This window comes from Triticum urartu, chromosome 7 (assembly GCF_003073215.2).
Source record: "Triticum urartu cultivar G1812 chromosome 7, Tu2.1, whole genome shotgun sequence".
NCBI lineage: Eukaryota > Viridiplantae > Streptophyta > Magnoliopsida > Poales > Poaceae > Triticum > Triticum urartu.
The window spans coordinates 510,573,132-510,594,554 of record NC_053028.1 but is presented as its reverse complement, the minus strand read 5'-3'; positions in this window follow the sequence as shown (position 1 = coordinate 510,594,554).

The window sequence follows — 21,423 nt, the reverse complement described above, 5'->3', positions numbered from 1 at the left end:
AGTAGCTGATTCCTGTAGTGAGATGTGTATTTAAGTTGCCACCTTAAGTTGAACCATTAATTAATAATCTCACATCTGTCATGGATTCACTCACCCAAACCACGTCTACGAGCATAGCATAGCAATATAAGCAATACGTAGAAGTAACTCCCAAGGGTTTGATAATAACAGGGCAATAGGTTCTATCTCATCAACTACTTCCCAACCCACATGTTAATCACATCCTAATCATGCAATGTTTGAGGATTGGAGCTAATGCATAAAAACTGGGTGATAAAGAGGTATGATCAAAGTGTTACTTGCCTTGCTGATGATCCGCAAAACCTAAAGACTCGTAGTAGCACGCTTCACACTCCTGGTGTTCTATCGCAAACAAACAATAGCATAGATAAGCAATCAAGCAAAGAAGCACGGGTAAAACTCAAATAAGAAGATCTAACCAGAAAGTCCAACTTAAGAACTCCGGTTTGCAAAAAGAATCAAATCAAATAGAGCAACAAACTCAAACTACGAAAGAAACAAGATCCGTTTACTAATCTGGACCTAAGTCAAATTTTACAGTATCAAAATCTTGTTCAAGTTGGTTAAACAGAAGGAGGGTTTCGAGACGAAGATCTAGGCGCTTGAATCGCCTGATTCCGATAAATGAGCGAAAACATAAACTAAAATGAAAATCGGATCAGAAATCGCGATAAAAAATAATCGTGGATAATCCGAGAAAAAGAAAACTGACGAACAGGCTAACGAACGAATGTTCGCTGTCTGCGACTATCGGGTGAACACTCTTCGTTAAAACGAACGTACGGACGAACGTCCGCTAATTAAACTAAACCGGAAAAAAATAAACCGATCTATTTAAAAAAAACGAACCTAGGGTTTTTTTCTAAAAAAATCGGATCGGTCTTTTCTAAAAAAACGGCGGCGGCGACGGCGGCTTTACCTCCGGCGAGATCTGGCGAGGCGAGGCTTCGGCTTCGGCGAGGTGGGGCTGCGGCGGTGGGTGGCCCGGGGCGGCGACAGGCGGCAACGGCGAGTGGCGGCGCGCGGCAAAGGGCGGCGGCGCGGCGCGGCTAGGCGGCGAAGTGCGGCGCTGCGGGGCGGGGCGGGGTAGGCGGCGGGGTTGGTGGTGGTGGGGGCTCTGGGGCGGGGTATAAAAGGAGGGGGTGCTTGCTTGGGGAGGGGGCAAGGGGGGCGCGACAGAGTCCTGGCCGGACTCGGCGTCGCGGGCGGCGGCAGCCTCCCGGTCTCCTGGAAGGAGACGGCGGCGCAGGGCTAGGAGGCCGGCTCGGCTGGGCTTCGGCCCAGTCGGGCGCTGAGACTTAAAAAATAATAATTTCGCCAGAACTTAAATAAATCCTAGAAAATAAAATAAAAATCTAAAAATGCCAAAACAAATTTTCACCGTCTAAATAAAATATTTAGAACAAGATGAACATTTTCTTGGCCCTAAAATGCAACTTTGAAAAACGTGCAATTTTTCTAATTCAAATAAAATAGCAATAAACTCCGAATAAAAATCAAATATTTGATTTTAATATTTTTCCTCCAATATTTCATTTACTTTGGAGAAGTCATATTATCTCCTCTCATATATTTTAATATGAAATATTTTCGAAGAGAAAAAATAATTAAAACCAAAAATCCTCGTTTCAATATTTGATAAAACTCAAATATGAAAACTGAGAAATCCCCAACTCTCTCCGAGGGTCCTTGAGTTGCTTAGGATTTCGAGGATCGTGAAACGAAATGCAGTAAAATATGATGTGCATGAATGATCTATGTATAACATTCCAAATTGAAAATTTGGGATGTTACAAAGAGCCATCCCAAACACTTTTTTTGCCACCACAAGTTTATGTTATTCCACGATCCCATCTTGAGGCCTTTTCCGGTACTCTGCCATAGGGGGAATATTAATCGATCATGGAGGGCTTCTATATTATCATTGCTGTGTTTCGATGATGCGTGAGTAGTTCACCACAGACCTACGGGTCCATAGCTAGTAGCTAGATGGCTTATTCCCTCTCTTTGATCTTCAATACAATGTTCTCCTCGACTACAGGAATCAGCTGTTTTGCCGTCCGCCATGGCAGACGGCAAAGGACCAGTTAGCGGACGACAAACGTGTCCGGCGCTGTAAACTCTGGCAAAGAGCTTCTTTGTCGTCTGCTTTCCCTCAGCGGACGGCAAAGACATTTTACCGTCGGTGGAAGATGGCAAAGATTGTGGACGGCAAAAAAAACCGGCCATTAGCCACGTTGGGTGGCTAATGGGAGGCTTTGTCGTCTGCCTTGTGACGTCAGTAGGTCTTTGTCGTCTGCCACGAACGGCAAATTGACCAAATGGGTCAGCTCCCAGGTTGCACAGGTTGCTGCCATGTGTCCTCTTTGTCGTCTGTGGCAGACGACAAAGATCCCTTTGCCGTCAGTGGCATATGGCAAAGAGCCTATATTGTTACTGTTTTTTCTGCTTTCTGTTATATCCATGTATTTTCAAAAGACATAAATGATATATATAGTTTCAACCTCAAACATAGCCCATGTATGCAACATCGAGCAGTCCATCAATGCAACATAACACACAGGGTATTAAAAGGTCCAATACATACATAGTTTCACGGAGTTCATCAACATACATACATAGTTTCACGGAGTTATTCAACATACATTGTTCATCAACACAAAATCAAAACAGAAACTAAAACTAGCATTCCATCAATGCCAGCTTCCATGAAGTGAATCAAGTCTGCAAAAATGGGTGTAAGCAAGTTAGAAGAAGAAGAAGAAGATGAAGAAGACTAGAAGAAGAAGAGGAGGAAGAAGAAGAAGACTAGAACAAGAAGAAGAAGAAGAAGACTGGAAGAAGAAGAAGAAGAGGGTTTTTACCCTTTTCCTTCTCATTCTTCTTCTTTTATTCTTTCTTCTATTCTTTCTTTTTCTCCTGTTCCTTGTTTTTCTTCTTATTCCTTATTTGTGTCATTTTAGAGCTTATATAGGTAATTATGAAATTTTTAAGCTAGCTAAGCTTATTATGTCAATTTATAGGAAAACAAGGTAAGTGTAGGTCATTTTGTGCTAGCCTAAGTAATTATGCCATTTTTGAGCTAACCTAGGTAAAATGGATCATTTTGGAGCTAACTTGGGTAAAATGGATCAATTTTTAGCTAACCTAGGTACAATGGATCATTTTGGAGCTAATTTGGGTAAAATGGATCATTTTGGAGCTAACTTGGGTAAAATGGATCATTTTGGAGCTAACCTTGGTTAAACGGACCATTTTGGAGCTAACCTAGGTAAAATGGATCATTTATGAGCTAACCTAGGTAAAATGGATCATTTATGAGCTAACTTAGGTAAAATGGATCATAGTTGAGCTAACTTAGCTAAAATGGATCATTTTCGAGGAAATAAAGCTAAGTCTAGGTCATTATGCATTTGTTAAGCAAAACACTAGAGAAAACTTACCGTCATCATGGAGGTGAAGCACCGGGGTTGCTCGTGCCGGCACCATCTGGAGAAGGATCGTGCGATGCTTGTCTGGAGTTACGCTGCACCAAAGATCATTTGCAATGTCTCGTTATCATGATGACACTGGAAATGTTAAGACTAGTAACTAATGACCATTCAAATGAAACTCATCGTGGTTCCCGGAGCAATGACTGGCATTGGTGGAGGGGTCTGACCGCTTTCTGGCACACAGATTACAGATTTGGTTTTGACGAGTCAGTCATATTAGCTAGTAATGAAACAGACATTACGTGCATGATTTGGCTAATATGCAGAAGAAACTTACCACGAGGAGCTCATACATGGCCTAGTTCCGCATGTCATTCCGTGCCCTCTCCTCCTCCAACATCCTAGCCATCCTCTCCTCCAAGTCCCGCTCCTTCTTTGCCGCCTGTCGGCCCCTCTTCACCATAAGCGCATTGGTTGTATTTCTCTCTCTCTCTCAAGAGCAGCCTGCAACACCACTCCTCGTTAGCATTGTAATCATCGATGGCTGCACACACAATGCAATGCTTGAAAGAAATCTGAGTCTGCATAACTAACCTTGAAGGCGAGCTCGATTGGCCGTGGACGAGGCCTTATCTCAGGACCTGAGCTTGTTTAGCATGCCTTGTTCTCCGGGAGAGTGCGAGGACAACGTATAAGTCTATATCCAATGGCTATCAATCCATGGGACCTCCTGCCACCAGATATCATCACCACCTCCGGATCAAATAGCTCGCTTGGGTTAAAGTCCTCCCCTTTCCTCGCCTTCCCCACATCTCTGTACCTCACGAGCTTGTTGTGGGAGGAGATGTTGGGGAAGTTCTCTGGATGATCAAGGTCAGAGCAGAGAATGCCTTGGCCTTCTTGTACGGGGCAGTATGGGCCATGGCATAGAGGTCGAACACCTCTGGCACCAGTGCCATATTGTATCCCACCTAAAAGAGAGGAACATATAGTATTAGTAATTAAAGGGCTCAAGCTAGCATGACAGAATGAATTGCATGAATCATGAAGCAAACCACATACCCAGTTCCGCCCGTATTGATATAAGTTGGCGCTGCCTTGATGGTGTGGCACACCTCTCATTTGGGCACGCCGGTCCTTGGCATTGTTGTGGACGGCTAGCCATGCGTCTGAGCACCACTCATCCACAAATGCCTCCCAACAACCCACCTTATCCGCACACCATCTCATGGCACCTAAGTTAGTAAAGAGAAACTTGAGCGCTATGCCTACGAATCAAATCAACGAAACTAAGAACAAGGCCTTAAGAATATAGGCCATTACTGTCATGTACTACTCCTTCTTCAGAAACTTTCCGCGGCACTTCTTCTTGGGCTTCCTAACACCACGCGAGGCGAAGTAGTCTTGAACAGCCTGCACCTGAGCCTCGTGCCATAAGTTTTGTAGTAGGCGCATGCACTCGGCATCGGTAACCTGTGCACAGGCCTCCTCGTATCCCTCCTTAAACCTGTAGAATGTCTGCAATCAAACGAGACAACATTGATTAGTACAATAACTAAGCTTATTCGATGATTTTTAATTGTATAAAGGAGAAATTACCCAAAACGTTCTGATCACCATGTCGGCCATCGTGTGGCAAAAGACACCGTCGATCATCTCCTACAGCGGGGCCGGGGCAGCCAAGTAGTGCTCCCAGCTCAATCCGCTCTGGAAGCTGGCCCTCACCAGGCAACGTGACAAACCCCGGGAAGTTTTGCCAGAAAATCACACCAAGGACTTGGTTGTGCCTGCGGACATCCTGAGCGTGGTCCCAACCCTTGTAGTATGACAAGGCCAACACATTAGATATTTGAAGAAACATGATGGCAAAAGGTACAAAAAGAGAAAATGCTCTTACCTCTACCCAGCAGGCCAAATCAACCACCTCTGCTCATGGGTCGCCGTCAGGGACATGAGCTATGTACTACCACGCTGGTAGATGGTGGCCCCCTCAACCACCTCGCCCTCGCTGCTATCAGAAATCTGATGCCCACCACCATCAGCATGGACACTTGGCTCCTCAGGCGGATCCTACCAGGTACCCCATCCGGACGTCTCCTGGGACATAGCCTGGTCCGGAGTCACGTGGGCCCAAGTGTCTTGGGCCAAAGGCCTGTCGACCCGAGGCTTGTGGACCGGAGTTCGCGTAACCTCCTCGTCAGACGGCCCCCTAGCAGTTGTGTGCTCGGGTGACTTAGCTGGGGGTGGCGGCGAGGAAGGCGTAGGAGCCTGCCTACCTCTCCCGCGGCCATGTCCTGATCTACCTCCTCTCTTCTTCCCTCCCTGGCCTCCTCTCCAGGTGGGCAACAACGCCGACGAAGAAGCGCCCGCTGGTGTCCCCAAACTGTCTAACAATGCTCTCCGGAGAGGTGCGGGTGGAATGGAAGAACCCCTCCCACCACGCTCCGGACCCGCGCCCACCAGGTTTCAACACCTGTCATGACAGAAGAGTAAACATAATTTGGTGCATTGAAGCATGTGCTTGTAGTTCAAATTTGAATTATGCACATTAAATGCCCAGAAACTCAATTAATGCATAAATATGCCAAACGAATCCGGAATAATTCCAAATTTAAACACGACACTCATGTACTAGTTGCATGTTCACTGTACGTAAATGTTCTAGCAATTCAAACTCCATCCTTTCCCTCCATAACACCATTTTGTCTTTCAAAACATAATGAAAAAAAATCAGGTATACCACAAACAGTTTACTAGAAAGAATTGTGTGGGATGCGATATAAAATATCTTGGGGCACCGTCTTGTCTGGCTTACGCAGGAAGCTTTGTCGTCTACAGTCCACCGCCCCCGCTTGAACCACACTTTTGCGCTAGTTTCTCATGGCACCGAGCAAAATTTTTTCTCCACCACAGAAATATCTATCTCCCTGCCCCCTCCCTCCTACCAAAAGCCACATTTCCACTGTTCCTCCTTGCTTTCCAAATTCAAACCTTCATTGCTGCTTACTGGCAGCTCAGCCTCCTCGCTGGCGACCCTTCTTCTTGCAACGCCGCCTCCTCGCCGGCTACCCTTCTTCTTGCAGCGCCGCCTCCTCGCCGGCGACCCTTCTTCTTGCAGCGCCGCCTCCTCGTCGGTGACCCTTCTTCTTGCTGCGTGGCCTCCTCGCCGCTGACCCTTCTTCTTGCTGCGCGGCCTCATCGATATGGTCAGGTAATCCACACCCCACCCACACCATGCTCCTCCTTTCCCGTCCCACATGCCCCGACTGACAGAGCGACACCTTCCATCGAAATCACTGCCCCCTCCTCCAATTAAGCGCCGCCCACAGCCATTTTACACGCAGTATAACATGGAGCTGAGTAGCATGCGGACGCACGCGCGAATGAGGTCGCTATGGCTGCCATGTGTGTCCACCGCCAGATCTTGGAGGAGCACGTCGTCTTTGAGGCCACCGTCGACACCGCCACGCGGTTGTCTACTTTAAAATACAGTTCGTGATGTTTTCTCAAGGCCACCGCCAGTGCCCTCTAGTGATTTTTCCTCTGTAATGTTAATATGCAATCTGATGTTTAGTTAATAGTTTGGCCCTCTGAAATGTAATGTTCAGTTAACACTTTGGTCCAACAATTGCTACATTTCGTAGTATTGTTCTCAAGCATTCTTTGTTTTGTTAACTGTCTTATCTTCTAGTACATGTTTCTATTCTGCAATGTCGTGCTCAGTTAACTATTTTGGTTCATTTGGTCTGTTGTCCATTTAACTGTTTGGTTCAGTTCTGCAATTTGATTTTCATTTGCTGTGGGTAAAATTTTGTATTGTTATGCATGTGACACCAATCGAATTTGGCTGTACTCAATACATATTTTCTACTGATAGTATGGCAACTCTCAGTTAACCTGATCAAGATCTTCCTTATGTGTGTTGCAGGGAAACAATGGGAGACACTGCGGTTTACCATCGAGGTTTGTTCAAGCAGGGTCCTTTGGCTAATAGCACATTATTGTGCAGTTGCAGGAATCATTCTAATATTTAGGTTTCTTACAATTAGGTCTTGCACATGTAGGTCCTGCTGTGAGAGGCTTAGACCCACTGTTCGACCCATTTTGCATATGGGGAAATGAGATGTCCATGAATATCGGTCAAGTCAAGAAACTCAGAAAGATTGTTAGGATGAAGAAACTTGCGACGAATAACAGCAAGATCTTTGTTTGCACAATGAAGAAGACATCAGTCAACTATAGGATGGTACCAACTCTTTTACCTTGTTTTTACCCCTTGCGCCATTTCAAAATTTACAACAGCGATTTATGCATAGCTTTGTTTCCAGTACTTTTCAAAGAAGTTCACCGATGATTACCTCTCAAACCACCTGCATGGTCAAGAGGCGAGGAAGGTATTCATTCAACACCCACGGTACAATATTGAAGTCTTGCCGAAGAGGATGAAGGTTGGGCGGGCAATTATCCATAGCCACTGGCCTAAAGTTGCAAGGACATTTAACATCACTGAAGGCTCAATATTTGCCTTCCGCTTCTACAGTTTCCCAGATGCGATTCATCTGTCTATTTACCGTGTATGATGCTACTTTCCAAAGGTTTTTGATGCTGCATGTAAAACTTGGTGCTGTTGTGTAATGGCGTAATTGAGTGCCGAAGCTATCTGATGTAATTTGATTATGAAATCCTGGTTGCTTTTATACGTATATGAAATATCTAGTGTGTTTTATAAGAAATATCAGTTTGATTAGTACATGCATTATCAATAATAGGCTAATTACCCTGCTTATTGGGGTTTTCTATTGCAAACGGTTACTCAGACAACACCATGGGCGATGAACTCAAACAACCCGCATGATTTTTAGAAAGTAGGCGTGTTCGATCAACTAACAATCACACACGGCTTCCGACAATGAACTGTTTGAGGCCACCTTGCACAAACGTTTCCACACAAAGAACTGTGTGTGATATACATACCTACGGAAATGTTTTTCTAGGATTCACCGTGTGGGATGTACATACCTACGGAAATGATTTTCTGGGATTAACCGTGTGGGATGTACATACCTACGGAAATGATTTTCTAGGATTCACTGCGTGGGATGTACATACCTACGGAAATGATTTTCTCGGATTACCGTGTGGGATGTACATACCTACAGAAATGATTGGGTTTCGATGCCTCGCCCGATCGCACATGACCCCAACCTGGGTCCTTGGAGGGCTTATCCCCGACGATTTCTGGGTCGTGTGGAAAGGACACCCTATCGCACACACTCACTTGGCGACGGTTCTAAATGCCGTCGCGGAAAGGGGTTGAAAATCGTTTGTTTAGGACATCGCTGTACTAGTGTTTCCTTCTCTTCTTTGGTAAGAGCGTAGCTGGCAGGACCTTCATACTGCTTTGGAGGCATGCCGTCTTTTTCGTGCACACGTTGCTGGTCCTCCCATGCATCCGGTGTATCTTTTGTCTTCCCATACACACCCAAGAAGTCTAGCAGGTTCACACAAAGATTCTTCGTCACGTGCATCATGTCGATTGCAGAGCGGACCTTTAGGTCTTTCCAATAGGGTAGGTCCCAAAATATAGATTTCTTCTTCCACATGGGTGCGCGTCCCTCAGCATCATTCGGAACAGATAGTTCGTCGGGACCCTTTCCAAAGATTACTTGTTAATCATTGACCATAGCAAGTATGGGATCACTAGTACGGATGGCGGGCTTCTTCTGGTGATCTGCCTCGCCTTTGAAATGCTTGCCTTTCTTTCGACATTGATGGTTGGTGGAAAGAAATTGATGATGCCCCAGGTACACATTTGTCCTGCATTTGTCCAAATATATACTTTCGGTGTCATCTAAGCAGTGCGTGCAGGCGTGGTATCCCTTGTTTGTCTGTCCTGAAAGGTTACTGAGAGCAGGACAATCATTGATGGTTACAAACAGCAATGCATATTGGTCAAATTCCTATTGTGTGTGCTCATCCCACACACGTAACGTTTCCATTCCACACATGTAAAAGTTCTTTAACTAATGGCCTTAGGTACACATCAATGTCGTTGCCGGGTTGCTTAGGGCCTTGGATGAGAACTGGCATCATAATGAACTTTTGCTTCATGCACAGCCAAGGAGGAAGGTTATAGATACATGGAGTCACAGACCAGGTTCTGTGATTGCTGCTCTACTCCCCAAAAGGATTAATGCCATCCGCACTTAAACCAAGCCATACGTTCCTTATGTCACCTGCAAAGTCCCCCCACTTTCTCTCGATTTTTCTCCACTGCGACAAGTCAGCGGGCTCTCTCAACTTCCCGTCTTTCTTACGGTCCTCTTTGTGCTATCCCATCAAATTGGCATGCTCTTTGTTTCTGAACAAATGTTTCAATCGTGGTATTATAGGAGCATACCACATCACCTTGGCAGGAACCCTCTTCCTAGGGAGCTCGCCGTCAACATCACCAGAGTCCTCTCGTCTGATCTTATACCGGAATGCACCACATACCGGGAATGCATTCAAATCCTCGTACGCACCGCGGTAGAGGATGCAGTCATTAGGGCATGCATGTATCTTCTGCACCTCCAATCCTAGAGGGCATACAACCTTCTTTGTTGCGTACGTATTGTCGTGCAATTCGTTATCATTTGGAAGCTTCTTCTTCAATATTTTTAGTAGCTTCTCAAATCCTTTGTCAGGTACACCATTCTCTGCCTTCCACTGCAATAATTCCAGTGTGATACCGAGCTTTGTGTTGCCATCTTCGCAATTGGGATACAACCATTTTTTGTGATCCTCTAACATGCGATCGAGCTTCAACTTCTCCTTTACACTTTTGCATTGTCCCTTTGCATCAACAATGACCCGGCGAAGATCATTATCAGGCACATCGTCAGGTTTCTCTTGATCTTCAGCTTCCCCCGTTGCAGCATCACTATATTCAGGGGGCACATAGTTGTCATCATCCTCTTCTTCTTCGTTGTTGTAACATCCCAAATTTGCAATTTGGAATGTTATACACTAGATCATCATGCATATCATATTTTTCTTGCATTTTGGTTGATCCTAGAAATTTCACGCGACTCAAGGACCTTCGGAGAGAGCTGGAGATTTCGTTATTTTCATATTTGAGAGTTTTCTCAAATTTGAAAAGAGGATCATTTGATTTATTTATTTCATCTTCAATTATTTTTCCAATATCAAAATATCAGAGAGGGAATAATATGACTTTCCCAAATTTAGGAAAAATGAAGATTTGATGAGTAAATCAAATTTTGGTTTTGCCGGAGTTTTGTTTGCTTTTTATTTGGATAGGGAAAAATGCGTGTTTTCAAAAATTGCATTTTAGGCCCAGAGGAAAGTTCATTTTGTTCGACTCATTTTTAGGAGTCGGGGAAAATTTACTTTAGAATTTTCGGAGTTCGTTTAGTTTTCTTTCTTTTGTTTTTCTGCGCGCATAACCGATTTAAAAAAAAAAGAGCAGCGCCCCGCCTGGGCCAAAGGCCCAGCCAGCCGCCACCGTCCCAGCCTCGCGCGAGCCGAGTCCCAGCGGGACTCCAGCCGCCGCCGCCCCTTGCCTTGCCCCTTGGCCAAGAAAGCACCCCCCTCCTAGTATAAATACCCAAGCCCCCCCTCTCCTCCCCAAGCCGCCACCGCCTATAGCCGCCGCGGCCGCCTAGCCAGCCCCGCCGCCCTAGCGCCACAGCCGCCTAGCTGCCGCCGCCGCCCTTGCACCCCGCCGCCGCCGGAGGTAGCCTCGCGCCGCGCCTCTTTTCTTCCCCGGTTCGGTTTTTCTTAAGAGAACCGTTCCGTTTCTTTTCTTTTCTTCCGGTTTTTGTTTCGGTTTTCTTCCGAAACCCTAGATCGGTTTTCCGTTTCTTTTTCGGTTTCTTTTCCGAAAACCCTAGATCGGTTTTCGTTCTTCTTTCGGACCGTTCGTCTCAACGAACGTGATCACCGATTATTCCCCGGTTAACGACGTCCGTTCGTTTAACCGTTCATCTTTTCTTTTCGTCGGATTTATTCCGCGATCGTGATCTCAGATCCGATCTTCGTTCTAGTCTTTCTTCTCGCTCGTTTATTGGAATCAGGTGATTCAAGCGCCTGGAGTTTCGTTTCGAAACCGCCGTTCCATCTAATCAACTTAAACAAGTTTTTGCCCCGGTAAAATTTGACCTAGATTTAACTTGCTAGAACCGAGTTGTTTTCTTCCGCCGTTTGTTTTCCGTTTCTTTGTTCGCAACCGGAGTTCTTAAGTTGAACTTTCTGGTTCGTTCTCTTGTTCAAGTTTTACCTGTGCATTAGATGAGTACTTATTGTATGCTTGTTGTTTGTCTGCGATAGATCACCCGGATTGCGCCACTTGTTACTTCGAAACCCTAGGTCTCGCGGGATCATCAGCAAGGCAAGTAACACTTTGATCATACCTTTCTACAACCCATGTTTTATTGCATTAGATCAATCCTCTCACATTGCATGATTAGGATCTAATTAAATTGTGGGATGGGAAGTAGATGAGGTAGTACCTATTACCTGTATTATTATGAAACCTTGGGAGTTACTTCTACGTTTGCTTATTATGCCATGCTATGCTAGTAGACGTGGATTGGGTGAGTGATATCCATGACAGATGTGAGTTGATAATTTTAATGGTTTATCTAAGGTGGCAACTTAAACACACATCTGGGTGGATTGAGGCACCTGATGTCTATCAGGACTTGCCTGTTTTTTTTGGACCGCCACCCAGGCTCAAAGGGATCATAAGATTTCATGCTAGAAACTTCCGTGTGCAGCCACATGCTACTATGGGCTCTGGCATAGTTGACTAAGTTGTGCGAACTCTTACGGGGTGGACTAGCAGATGTAGGGGTTGTAGGTGGTACGGTCTACCCCACATGTAAGGTGCTAGCGCTTCTGAAAGACTATGTCTCGGTCATCCGTTTCTCAAACACCATGTAGTGCGAGAAAACAAACGGAGGCGATCGAGTCATGTGGGGAAAAGTGCGCAAACCTCTGCAGAGTGTACAAACTAATCATGATTAGCCGTGTCCCCGGTTATGGACAACTTGAGTATCTAGTACTTGAATATCATGTGAATCTCATCATGTTACTTCTAATTAATGTTGTTGGGTTTTAATTGTTCACTTAATTGGGATCGGAATGCTGTCAACCATTCTCGATGTTTAACAACCACCATGATAGTTAAATAAATTTATTCCTTTGCAGTAGGGAAAAATTGGCTTTACGCAAAACTGTAACCATAGAGCTTTCCACCAGCCATATATGCATATAGTATAGCTGTTTCATTCCATTACTCTCTATGTGTTACTTTGCCAGCATATTTCATGTGCTGACCCGTTTTCGGGCTGCAACCTTCATGTTGCAGACTTTTTAGATGACGAGTAAGGTGCTTTTAGGTCGTGGTTCTATACTTAGTGATGCCGCTGGAGTTGATGGACCCATTTATCTTCCAAGTCTTCCACTGTTATCGACATTAGATGGCCTTAAGCCATATTTATTGTAATAAGTTCTCTTTGAGACAACGATGTAATAAGTGTGTGATTGCCACTCTGCTATAAATCCTTCGATGTACTGTGTGGTGTCAGCATTACTGATCCAGGGATGACACCTGAGCACAGAGCGCTTGATCCATTCGGGTCGGGTCGCGACAGAGATGGTATCAGAGCACACGCTGACTGTAGGACACGACCACTAAGTTAAAGCCATAGAACACCATTCTCTTCTCATTTTCTAACTCCTCATCTTTTCTACTCTTTTAGGATGACGCACGCGAAGATTAAGTATGCTCAACCGGATGAAGGCACCCCATTTGGATTTCACCTGAAGGAAGTCACCAAGTACCTGAACATTGGATTACCAAGTTTCACGGGAACCTTCAACGCCACTCTGCCTAAAGAGGAGCGCTGGAAGATTCAAGCTCACGCTCTGGGAAGGACATTCGCGCCAATCACGAAGCCTATAGATAGTGTTTTCAATGCACCAACCTGGAGTCTGGGAAAGAGCATGGCAGCTCATATCACCATAGGACGCATTGGAGAAGTTTATCAAGAAGACCTCAAGGACACTATCTACCAGATTTGCGGACGCCGAGATGAACAATGGGAGTTAGTCAGCACCAAGAAGGATAGATCCATTGCATCTTTCATCCAGGAGTTAAACCAGCACATTCGACGCCACGAGAACCAGATGTGCAACGATATGATAGAGTTGAAGAATGCGAAGGCAAGGATCATCGAGCTAGAAGGAGAATTGAAGTCTACACGCAAGGACTACATGGACGAGATCGTAGCTCTAGCAAGACACAATGGCGATCTTAAGCAGGAGATTGAAGAACTCAAGAGGAAGTTAGCATCCAAAGAGGAAGACGAGTACGTCGCATGTCCGGACAACTACATCATCATCGACGACACCGATTCGGATCCAAGTGAACCCGACTTTGAAGACGAAGCTGGAGCAGATATCATGGAGTCTTCCACCGGTTCAAATTTCTAGATGACCACCAGATAGTAGTAGTATTCCCCCATGTAAACACAATAGTTCGAGCACTTTTGCGATAGTTTTAGACCGATTGTAAGCCCTTGTTTGATTGAATGAAGTGACTTTGTGTGCATTTGCTCATGTGCATTGGGGTAGTGTTTTCCCTTAGACCTCACTCTATTCTTAATTCTCGCCTTTTCTAAACCCTCAGATGCCTCCGAGACGTGACAATGGATTCCCACCGGAGCTCACTCAGTTGATCCAGCAGCAGAATCAATTGATGCAGATGTTAGTCCAGAACCAGTAGAACAACAACAACAACCCACCACCACCACCTGTTGACCACTTAGCCCGTTTCCTTAGGCTGAATCCGCCGGTGTTTTCCAGTAGCACCGAGACAATTGTAGCAGACGATTGGCTCCGCAAGATAGAAAGGGAGTTGACCACTGCAGGATGCACGGATGGTGAGAAAGTGAAGTTTGCCGCACACCAGCTTGACGGACCCGTGGCAGCATGGTGGGAGAACTTCACAGCCACTTACCCAGTTGCCACTGTCACATGGGATCAGTTTCAGCAAGCTTTCCGCACTGCCCATGTTTCAGCAGGAACTATGGCCCTGAAGAAGCGTGAGTTTCGCAACTTACGCCAAGGAGGAAGGACAGTTGGCCAGTACGTTGACGATTTCAGCAAGTTAGCACGTTATGCCCCAGATGACGTTGCTACGGATGCAGCTAAGCAGGAGAAATTTCTGGAAGGACTGAATGATGAACTAAGCATGAAGTTGATGGTAGCAAGTTTCAACAACTACCAGGAATTGGTAGATTGCGCCATCATGATTGAAGGGAAGCAACAGCAGATTGAGAACCGTAAGAGAAAGTATGGACAGGGGAAGTATAACTCTGGAGCCCAGCAGAAGCCCCGTTTTGCCCCTAAACCGGGATTTCAGTTTCAGCACACCCATGGAGGAGGTAGCTCGCACAACCATAATGGCCACAAGAATGGTAATGGGAATGGAGGAAGCAACGGCCAGAACCGGACCACCCCATCGACCCCAACCAAGAGAGACCTGAGTCAAGTCACCTGTTTCAAGTGTTCCAAGACCGGACATTATGCCAATGAATGTCCCGAAGGCCAGAATGGAAATGGCAATGGAAGCTCTGGGAAGAAGCCGAACCCTTTCAATAGGGGACAGGTGAACCACGTTAATGTGGAGGAGGTTGAAGATCAGCCCGATGCAGTAATCGGTAAGTTTCTGGTTAAGTCATTTACTGCACTCGTTCTTTTTGATACTGGTGCATCGCATTCATACATATCAAGGGGATTTGTGGATAAATATAACCTGCCAACCCAAGCCCTTAGGTCACCCATGTTAGTAAGCTCACCAGGAGCGGAGTTTATGGCCAGACAATGGTGTGATCGGTTACCATTAAGGATTGGTAACTATGTGTTTCCCTCAGAACTAATAGTATTGGAATCTCAAGGATTGGATGTGATATTAGGCATGGATTGGTTATCGATGTATGGAGGAAACATCGATTGCGCTAGTAAGTCAATTTTGCTTACCACACCAGAAGGAAGAAGGATCAAGTATGTATCCCGGCATGTGCCAAACAGGACACAAGTAAATTCTCTAACAGGAGTTGTGCAAGAAGAAGTACCAGTGGTAAAGGATTTTCCTGATGTATTTCCTGAGGAATTACCAGGCATGCCACCGGATAGAGACATTGAGTTTTTGATTGAGTTATTGCCAGGTACCGGCCCAATATCAAAGCAACCATACCGGAGCCAGCAAAGGATTTGGTAGAAATTAAGAATCAGATTAAGGAGTTACTGGAGAAAGGTTACATTCGCCCAAGTTCTTCGCCTTGGGGATCACCCGTACTTCTAGTGGAAAAGAAGGATGGATCATTAAGGATGGTTCTAGATTATCGGGGATTGAATGAAGTAACCATCAAGAACAAGTATCCACTGTCAATGATTAATGATCTGTTTGATCGTTTGCAAGGAGCTAAAGTGTTTTCCAAGATCGATTTGCGATCAGGGTACCATCAATTGAAGATTCGAGAGCAGGACATACCTAAGACAGCATTCACCACAAGATATGGACTGTATGAGTATACCGTTATGTCATTTGGATTGACTAACGCACCTGCCTATTTTATGAACCTGATGAACAAAGTGTTTATGGAGTTTTTGGATAAGTTCGTCGTAGTGTTCATTGATGACATCCTGGTTTATTCAAAGAATGAAGAGGAGCATAAGGAACATTTGCGTTTGATTTTGGAAAAACTAAGGGAACATCAGTTATACGCCAAATTCAGCAAATGTGAGTTTTGGTTGAAGGAAGTTGGATTCCTCGGACACGTTATATCCGGAGAAGGTATAGCAGTTGACCCCACTAAGGTTGAGACCGTAACCGAATGGGGAGCACCAACAACAGTTGGAGAGATCGGGAGTTTTCTTGGACTCGCAGGATACTACCGGAGGTTTATTGAGAATTTCTCAAAGATTGTGAAGCCTATGACGGAGTTGTTGAAGAAGGATACTAAGTTCAAATGGACTGAGGAGTGTGAGGCTAGTTTCCAGGAGTTGAAGAAACGTTTGGTCACCTCACCAGTATTGATTTTGCCAGATCAGACCAAGGATTATGAGGTGTATTGCGACGCTTCACGTCGAGGACTTGGAGCAGTGCTTATGCAGGAAGGAAGAGTTGTTTCGTATGCTTCACGGCAACTGAAGCCTCATGAGTTGAATTATGCCACGCATGATTTGGAGTTAGCAGCCGTAGTGCATGCATTGAAAACGTGGAGACATTTCCTCATTGGAAATCATTGTGAGGTGTACACGGATCACAAGAGTTTGAAGTACATTTTCACGCAGAAGGAGTTGAACCTCAGACAAAGGAGATGGTTGGAGCTCATCAAGGATTATGACATGAGATTGCATTACCATCCCGGAAAAGCTAATGTGGTAGCTGACGCATTGAGCCGTAAGAGCCATGTCAATATGGTAATGACGGGGAAAATACCCAAGGAGTTAGCAGAAAACCTTCGTGAGCTATGTTTGAAAATAGTTCCGAGAGGCTATGTAGCAGCATTGGAGATTCAGTCAACATTGATGGATAAGATCAGAGAAGCTCAGAAGTCTGACAAGGAGATTGCTTCTATAAAAGAGAGAATGAGCGAAGGAAAAGCAAAGGGATTTCGTGAGGATGAGCACGATACCTTATGGTTTGAGGACCGTGTTTATGTGCCCAATGACCCGGAGATCAGGAAGTTGATTTTGCAAGAGGCACATGATTCACCGTATTCGATTCACCCAGGGAATACCAATATGTATTTGGATTTGAAGGAAACATTTTGGTGGACCGGAATGAAGAAGGATATTGCAGCATATGTAGCAGTTTGTGACGTATGTCAGAGAGTAAAGGCAGAGCATCAGAAGCCAGCAGGATTGTTACAGCCATTGCCGATACTCGAATGGAAGTGGGATAAGATAGGCATGGATTTTATCACAGGACTACCCAGGAGGAAAGCAGGCTATGATTCGATATGGGTAGTAGTTGATCGTTTGACAAAGGTAGCACATTTTATACCAGTTAAGACCACTTACACCAGTGCTAAGTTGGCAAAGATATACATGACTAGGATCATTTGTTTGCATGGAGTTCCGAGAAGTATCGTATCAGATAGAGGAACCCAATTTACCTCAAAGTTTTGGAATCAGTTGCATGAAACTTTAGGAACCAGACTAGAGTTCAGCACAGCTTTTCACCCGCAGACAGATGGACAGACCGAGAGAGTCAATCAGATTTTGGAAGATATGCTGAGCGCTTGTGCACTAGATTATGGATCAAGTTGGGACGATAACTTGCCGTATGCGGAGTTTTCTTATAACAACAGTTACCAAACCAGTTTGAAGATGGCACCTTTCGAAGCTTTATACGGAAGGAGGTGCAGGACACCATTGTCATGGGACGAAGTAGGAGACCGTCAGTTCTTTGGACCAGATTTGATTAAGGAGTCTGAACGGAAGGTTAATTTGATTCGCGATAGGCTCAAGGTAGCCCAGTCCATGCAGAAGAGCTACGCAGATTCTAAACGCAAGGAGACAGTTTACGAAACCGGAGACAGGGTTTATCTTCGAGTATCCCCACTTCGAGGAGTTAAGAGCTTTGGAGTTAAGGGAAAGTTAGCACCGCGTTTCGTTGGACCATATAAGACCTTGCAATGTATGGGAGAAGTCGCTTATAGGTTGGAATTACCAGAGGAGCTGTCAGGAGTTCATGATGTATTCCATGTTTCTCAGCTGAAGAAATGTCATGCCGAGATGGCGGAGGTACCGCTAAGAGATACCTGCCACTCGAAGCGATTCAGTTGAAGGACGACTTGACGTATGAGGAGAAGCCAGTCAAGATTCTCGATTATGCCAGCAGAGTTACCCGCAGCAAGGTCATCAAGTTTTGCAAAGTTCAGTGGAACCATCACTCAGAGGATGAAGCCACCAGGGAGAGAGAAGAAGATTTTCTCAAGGACCACCCTCACCTATTTTCTAGCCAACCCGAATCTCGAGGGCGAGATTCATCTTAAGGGGGGTAGGTTTGTAACATCCCAAATTTGCAATTTGGAATGTTATACACTAGATCATCATGCATATCATATTTTTCTTGCATTTTGGTTGATCCTAGAAATTTCACGCGACTCAAGGACCTTCGGAGAGAGCTGGAGATTTCGTTATTTTCATATTTGAGAGTTTTCTCAAATTTGAAAAGAGGATCATTTGATTTATTTATTTCATATTCAATTATTTTTCCAATATCAAAATATCAGAGAGGGAATAATATGACTTTCCCAAATTTAGGAAAAATGAAGATTTGATGAGTAAATCAAATTTTGGTTTTGCCGGAGTTTTGTTTCCTTTTTATTTGGATAGGGAAAAATGCGTGTTTTCAAAAATTGCATTTTAGGCCCGGAGGAAAGTTCATTTTGTTCGACTCATTTTTAGGAGTCGGGGAAAATTTACTTTAGAATTTTCGGAGTTCGTTTAGTTTTCTTTCTTTTGTTTTTCTGCGCGCGTAACCGATTTAAAAAAAAAGAGCAGCGCCCCGCCTGGGCCAAAGGCCCAGCCAGCCGCCACCGCCCCAGCCTCGCGCGAGCCGAGTCCCAGCGGGACTCCAGCCGCCGCCGCCCCTTGCCTTGCCCCTTGGCCAAGAAAGCACCCCCCCTCCTAGTATAAATACCCAAGCCCCCCCCCCCTCTCCTCCCCAAGCCGCCGCCTATAGCCGCCGCCGCCGCCTAGCCAGCGCCGTAGCCGCCTAGCTGCCGCCGCCGCCCTTGCACCCCACCGCCGCTGGAGGTAGCCCCGCGCCGCGCCTCTTTTCTTCCCCGGTTCGGTTTTTCTTAAGAGAACCGTTTCGTTTCTTTTCTTTTCTTTCGGTTTTTGTTTCGGTTTTCTTCCGAAACCCTAGATCGGTTTTCCGTTTCTTTTTCGGTTTCTTTTCCGAAAACACTAGATCGGTTTTCGTTCTTCTTTCGGACCGTTCGTCTCAACGAACGTGATCACCGATTATTCCCCGGTTAACGACGTCCGTTCGTTTAACCGTTCGTCTTTTCTTTTCGTCGGATTTATTCCTCGATCGCGATCTCAGATCCGATCTTCGTTCTAGTCTTTCTTCTCGCTCGTTTGTCGGAATCAGGTGATTCATGCGCCTGGAGTTTCATTTCGAAACCGCCGTTCCGTCTAATCAACTTAAACAAGTTTTTGCCCCGGTAAAATTTGACCTAGATTTAACTTGCTAGAACCGAGTTGTTTTCTTCCGCCGTTTGTTTTCCGTTTCTTTGTTCGCAACCGGAGTTCTTAAGTTGAACTTTCTGATTCGTTCTCTTGTTCAAGTTTTACCTGTGCATTAGATGAGTACTTATTGTATGCTTGTTGTTTGTCTGCGATAGATCACCCGGATTGCGCCACTTGTTACTTCGAAACCCTAGGTCTCGCGGATCATCAGCAAGGCAAGTAACACTTTGATCATACCTTTTCTACAACCCATGTTTTATTGCATTAGATCAATCCTCTCACATTGCATGATTAGGATCTAATTAAATTGTGGGATGGGAAGTAGATGAGGTAGAACCTATTACCTGTATTATTATGAAACCTTTGGGAGTTACTTCTACGTTTGCTTATTATGCCATGCTATGCTAGTAGACGTGGATTGGGTGAGTGATATCCATGACAGATGTGAGTTGATAATTTTTAATGGTTTATCTAAGGTGGCCACTTAAACACACATCTGGGTGGATTGAGGCACCTGATGTCTATCAGGACTTGCCTGTTTTATTTTGGACTGCCACCCAGGCTCAAAGGGATCATAAGACAATTCATGCTAGAAACTTCCGTGTGCAGCCACATGCTACTATGGGCTCTGGCATAGTTGACTAAGTTGTGCGAACTCTTACGGGGTGGACTAGCAGATGTAGGGGTTGTAGGTGGTACGGTCTACCCCACATGTAAGGTGCTAGCGCCTCTGAAAGACTATGTCTCGGTCATCCGTTTCTCAAACACAATGTAGTGCGAGAAAACAAACGGAGGCGATCAAGTCATGTGGGGAAAAGTGCGCAAACCTCTGCAGAGTGTACAAACTAATCATGATTAGCCGTGTCCCCGGTTATGGACAACTTGAGTATCTAGTACTTGAATATCATGTGAATCTCATCACGTTACTTCTAATTAATGTTGTTGGGTTTTAATTGTTCACTTAATTGGGATCGGAATGCTGTCAACCATTCTCGATGTTTAACAACCACCTTGATAGTTAAATAAATTTATTCCTTTGCAGTAGGGAAAAATTGGCTTTACGCAAAACTGTAACCATAGAGCTTTCCACCAGCCATATACGCATATAGTATAGCTGTTTCATTCCATTACTCTCTATGTGTTACTTTGCCAGCATATTCCATGTGCCGACCCGTTTTCGGGCTGCAACCTTCATGTTGCAGACTTTTCAGACGACGAGTAAGGTGCTTTTAGGTCGTGGTTCTATACTCAGTGATGTCGTTGGAGTTGACGGACCCATTTATCTTCCAAGTCTTCCGCTGTTATCGACATTAGATGGCCTTAAGCCATATTTATTGTAATAAGTTCTCTTTGAGACAACGATGTAATAAGTGTGTGATTGCCACTCTACTATAAATCCTTCGATGTACTGTGTGGTGTCAGCATTACTGATCCAGGGATGACACCTGAGCACAGAGCGCTTGATCCATTCGGGTCGGGTCGCGACAGTTGTCTTCCATCATAACCCATCTTTCTTCGTGCTTGGTCCAAACATTATAGTGTGGCATGAAACCCTTATAAAGCAGGTGGGTGTGAAGGATTTTCCGGTCAGGAGTAAGACTTCATATTCCCACATATAGGGCATGGACAACACATAAAACCATTCTGCTTATTTGTCTCAGCCACTTTGAGAAAATTATGCACGCCCTTA